This window comes from Cavia porcellus, unplaced genomic scaffold, assembly GCF_034190915.1.
Source record: "Cavia porcellus strain 051 isolate PalLab524CR breed Dunkin Hartley unplaced genomic scaffold, mCavPor4.1 scaffold_37, whole genome shotgun sequence".
NCBI classification, from domain to species: Eukaryota; Metazoa; Chordata; class Mammalia; order Rodentia; family Caviidae; genus Cavia; species Cavia porcellus.
This window is the reverse complement of record NW_026947520.1, coordinates 10,726,988-10,732,682: the sequence shown is the minus strand read 5'-3', so window position 1 is coordinate 10,732,682 and position 5,695 is coordinate 10,726,988. Positions and strand designations below refer to the sequence as shown.

Here is a 5,695-nt window from a genome sequence, read left to right as displayed (position 1 = left end):
TCAGGAGGCCGAGGCAAGAGGATCATTGCAAGTTCAAGGCCAGCCTGGGCCCAAGGCCAGCCTGAACTGCATATGGAGATCCTGTCTCAAAACACACACACACACACACACACACACACACACACACACACAAAGACCAAAATACAAAACAAAAAATTATATATTTTTTGGTTTCTAGGTTATTCTTTATTTCAAATATTAATGTGCAAGGTGGCACATACCTAGAAGCTAAGGCAGAAGCTGATTTCAAGCTCAGGGCCAGCCCTGGCAACCCAACAAGACCCTAACTCAAAACAAAGTAAAATTTTAAAAGGGCTAAAAACCAAACATTTGCCTTCCTGTGGCTCTCTAACCTGTGTTATGTGCTCAGGACTCTCCAGAGTGGGGCAGAGCAAAAGCCAGAAAATGAAAGCCCCTGAACACCCAGGAGGAGGGACACTCTCTCCCCTAAATCCCAGTGGAGAGACGGTTCCAAGAGTTCAGAGTGCCACGTTCCTGACCCCTTATCTTCACAGTACTGAACAGGCTTCATCTCCTGAGCCTCTACTTCGCCTTTAAGAAATACGGCATGCACTTGTGAGCGGATCGTGATGAACCTTACAAATATCTGGAGTCAAAAGAGCCTGAGAAAAAGGGCTCATGCATGTGGCTTGCCGCTGCTTACACAGAACATCCACAACAGGCAGATGAGAGTGCTTGCTGGAGGCTAGGGGCTGGGGCAGAGGGGCCCTAAAGTGACTGCTCGTGGATGGGTACAGAGTATCTTTGGGGCAACAGCATGTTCTAAGGAGGTGATGATCATACAGCTCAATGGATAGACTAAAAACCGTGCTACTCCACACTTTAAAGTATTGTACTCAATACACCTGTTTTTCAAGTGTATTAGTGGAATTTAAATTGCTTACATGTTAAATACAATTGTCTTGCTGGCAAAAGAGCCAGCAAACGAAGGTGGTGGTGGGGGTCCAGTTCAGAGAAGGTGGGAAGCTGTCTACACTAGCGGCTGAGAGATGAAAAGAACCTGTCTCCTTTCAAAAATAAGGAAGTGTAGGATTTATACACAGTCGGTCAGCGGTACAGCTGGATTTCAACCTGGACAGCTGAGAGTGGGGGCTAGGAAAGCTGAAACCCCAATTGTAAACAGGACCTGTGGTGTGGATTCTCACACCACAGATGGAAAACATGTACAACGTCCACACACGCCGGAGCGCACAGTGCACAGCAAAACCACAACCAGACACCTGTACCCCACAGCGCCGCTGAAGAGAAAGGAAATCCAAACTTTACACTCAGAGCCCCGCGTGCCCTTCCCGGGCCACAACCCTCGCTTCCGCCCACGGAAGCACACACTAGCCTGATTTTTGCCACCATCATTCATGCGCTATTTTTTTCAATGTTATCGAGTTTAAGAAGGAAATTAAACTCAGACGTACAAAAATACAGATCATGGGTCTCTTGACCAGGACGATGTTTGCAGACGCCAGACATCCAGTCCTCCGCTTCGCCCCCTCACAGTGACGTAAGGCGCCTTCCGATTTCTCAGCTATTCCGGAACCCGAAGGGCGGGGAGGCAGCCTATTTGCATACCCACAGTGCACCGCGCATATCACAAGTTTAAATCAGCAAATTTAAAAACATTTTTCTAAGAAGCATATTTGTGAAAGTAATATTGGGCTATAAAACTATGGGAAATTTTTTCTTTGTGCAAAATTCTCGCCGCTAAATAGCTACCATCAGTGTGCTAGGATATTCTGTCACCCGAGGTGTGAGTTAACAAGCCACATAGCATACTCTGGTTTCTCTTCAGATCGTATAAATCTTTCGCCTTTTACTAAAGATTTCCGTGGAGAGGAACAATTCTGAGTCTTAAACCAATTTTTTGAGGCCTTGCTCCAACAAGGCTATACTGACCTGTGAAACAACAGATCTAATTAGTATACATAACTATGTAACTTAGCTTATAGTGATAAGGGGGACTATTCACAAAAATACGGGGTGACGAGGCTATCAGTAAGTAAATGAAGTTTACAGTTTTAAAGGCGTAAGTATCTTAAACTTATTTGTGTTTTTGCTCTTCAAAAGATTTCAGTGTTTTGTTTTTTTTATGGGTACCGCCGGTTGAACTCACAACCCGGCGCTTGGAGGTACATGCGCTTATACCGCTGACGTAATATCTGTAGTTTTTTTTTTTTTTTTTTTAAACCAGTCAAATTTGGGGGCGCGGGGGGATAGGTGTGCGGGAATATACGAAGTAGTCTTACTTCTAACGTGTGGTTTGTTTTCCATTATTTTGATTTGTGCTTTTATAATCAGTGACTATAGACTTCTTAAACCACAAGCCAATATCAATCTCTCCTCCTTTACATTACTGAAGCAGCCTGGGAAGCAGGGCCTCTGGAAAATGCAGACTCTGGGACACACGAAAGACCAAGGCATGTGGCAGGACAGGAGGTGGCCAATATAGGCAGGTCCTCATCCTGCATTGCCACCAAACTGGCTTTGTAACCTCTGCAGCCCAAATTCTGACCCTCTAGGGGTGCAGACTCCTCCATTTACCATGATTTAGTAATCTCCAGATTTCCCCCCAGCCTGTGATACTGCATGATGTAAACTTGGGGTTCAGGGGAGTGGAGGAGGTTAAATTTGAGAACCAGACAGCACAGCTTGTGGTAAGAGCTGCCCTGCCTTCAGTTAGGAGGCTGAGACTGCTCCCTGTGGGGATGAAGGACTCAGCACTGGTCCAGAGCAGAACTAAGGTCACATCAAGGAGGGGACAATGTAGACACACACTCATGCACACACTTGAACATCCAAGTATATACTTGGAGACAAATGCAGGCATACACACACACATGAATATATACATGCACACTTACATGCAAGCATGCACTCAGATGCACATTTACATTTGCACACTTACACGTGGACAAACACATGCACATATGCATATACATGTGTACACAAGCATTCACAAAACCTCCCTGCCCTCCTCTTGCACAGGCTGAGGATATTTACAAAGTAAGAACCTTGGCTCCCTGCTGACTCCCTTAACTTTTCAAGTTAATGCAATGTATCAGCTATAACAAGTATCCACACTGATGCCGCAAGGTGATGTGGGAAGGTCATGCCGGTCATAGCACACACTGCCTGGCTCTGATCCCAGCTTGTCCACTTCCGGCTGTGTGACCACACAAGGGGCTTGACTTCTCCAAGCCTCAGTCATGTCGTAAGGCTGGTGCAGTGGTAATAGTGCCTGCACCACATCTGTCACAGATGTCACAGGATGTGCGTCACAGGAGACCATTTCACAGCACAGATATCGGGCACCATAGGGCTGAATCAAAACAAAAGGAAAGGGTCTGGGGATATAGCTCAGCTGTGTAAGCACCTGCCTGGCAAGTACAAAGCCCTGAGTTCAATTCCCAGTACCAAAAAAACCAAACTATAGATAGATAGATAGATAGATAGATAGATAGAAAGAAAGAACAGGCTCTCTGTGAAGATAGCCATGGGCATAGGAAACAGGAGGGGTTCTTTCATGACAAGGCAGGGTCTTACTAGGCATTCAGGCTGGTCTTGAACTCACTATGTAGCCCAGGCTGGCCTTGAACTCCTGCCATCTTCCTGCCTCAGCCTCTTGAGCGCTGGGATTGCCAGCATGCACCATCACACCCAGCAACTGAAAACTTATTAAAACTTCATTTGAAGGGGCTGGGGATTTAGCTCAACGGCATAAGCGTCTGCCTTGCAAGCAGGCAGTCGTGAGTTCGATCCCCGGTACCGATAAAAAAGAAAAAGACCAAAAACAAACAAACAAACAAACTTCATTTGAGTGCATAATAGACCCACAAGACGGGAAATGTGGAAGTCACCCAACACTGCTGACTTAGAAAGATGGTCCTGGCTGACTTTGGGCTCTCCTGTGCCTGCCAACCACCCGCTGGGAGCCCAAGGAAAGAGTGGCAGAGGTGGTGGGGGCTGAGAGACCCGCAGAGAAGCCAAGGGTGCAGGAAGCAGACAAGGACCAGGGGACACCAGCAGGAAGGAGACGTTGCATCTGGTGTCCGAGCAGCCCACCAGAATCCTAACTCAACCCAATGATAAAGCAGAGGGGCAAAGTATAATGCAAGGAAGACGCTTTTCCTGTAAAGGGGAAAAGGAGGGAGAAATGAGAAGACAGAGAACCACCCTGAGAAGAATCAGGGTAGGGGCTCTTGGCTCTCTGCTCTTGAGGGTGGGGAGTGACTCCCCCTTCCCCATCCAGAATTTGTCATAACCTGATTGGCTTCAGACACTTTTATCACCATTTCTTCCAGTGGTCTATGTGTAACTTCTTTTTGTCTGTTGACATCTTTTTTTTTTTTTTTTTTTTCTTGGTACTGAGAATCAAACTCACAACCTTGCACTTCCTGGGCCAGCGCTGTGTTGACTTGACACATCTTTCTAAGGCCTTAGCTTCAGCATGGGCAGATAGTCAGCACTGGGTGCTGGATAGCTTAGAGTTCTAAGGAGGCCAGTGGCTATCTACTGCACTCTTGTGGCGACCCTAGCGTGAATAATACAGTTACTCTAGAGTGAATACATGCCCGTATAAGGGGATATGCTAGTATGAGTATACACTGCCTTAAAATTAGTCCCCTTTGCTTCCCCCGCATTTTACTGCAGGTGGGGCCAGCTGACTGTTTATGCACCTGGCTTTCTGTGTTCTGTTAGCTTTTTCTGGTCTCTTGGTGCAAGTCTCAAAGCCATGTGATACCTTTCTTTTTTTTTGTCTTTTTCCTTTTTATCGGTAGCGGGGATTGATCTCACGACTGCCTGCTTGCAAGGCAGGCGCTTATGCCGCTGAGCTAAATCCCCAGCCCCCGTGATACCTTTCTTCATCTGGTTCTCTCTGTCCCTGTCTTACACTTGCTTCCTAGAGGAACCTCTCTAGTAACGTTGGCTTTTAACTCTTTCTAGTTAGGAGTAGCTAGAAGACATAAGGAGGCTCCTATTTTGTTTTCTCATCTATAGACCCTGGCCCCTGAAAAAGACAGCAGGAGAGTGGAAGACCAAGGCCAGGGGGGTCCCTAAGCAGGCTCCGGGAGAAGTAAGTCACCTTTGTGGGACAGATCACCCCAGCCCCCTGCAGATGGCCAAGGAAAGAGTGAAGAGACACTAGGATACTTTGGGGGACACAGGGAGACTCACAGGACCCCGGGAATCAGCACACTCACACTATGAGTGCACATAATAAGGACTGTGCAGTGCAGTGCTGGAAATCAGGAACATTTTAAAAGTATCAAAGGCACCATGGAATGCACTACAGATGTGTTCTTGGTGCATACAAAGCCTATAATGGCATGGAAGACAGCCTGAGGATAGGCTGACCTGGTGACAAAGGTAGCCCTGGGAAGGGACTGGGTGGAAGATGAGATATTTGCAGGTAGATGAGGACCCATGAAATGACAGGGAGGATGGTAAAGAGAAAATGTTTTTTAAAAAAAAATTTTTTTAAAAGGAATTGAACCCAGGGCCTCTGGTTTTCCAGGAAAACCTTGTATCACTGAGCTATATCCCTGTCCACTGAAATGTCCACATATTTATTGACTGGTTGATGGTGAAGGTCTGGAATTCCCAGGCTCAAGTGATCCTCCTGCCTCAGCTTCCCAGACAACTGAGATTTCACAAGCATGTGACACTGCACCTGGCTGCA

The 5,695-nt window shown here is 46.7% G+C and overlaps 1 non-coding gene across 1 annotated transcript; it reads left to right on the top strand.

The window, feature by feature from the left end:
* Positions 1 to 1,787: 1,787 nt before the first annotated feature.
* On the top strand, positions 1,788 to 1,903 carry LOC111755127 (U5 spliceosomal RNA). Its single transcript, XR_002789711.1, has one exon. It is a non-coding gene; the product is annotated as a U5 spliceosomal RNA (small nuclear RNA).
* The last annotated feature ends 3,792 nt before the right edge of the window (positions 1,904 to 5,695 follow it).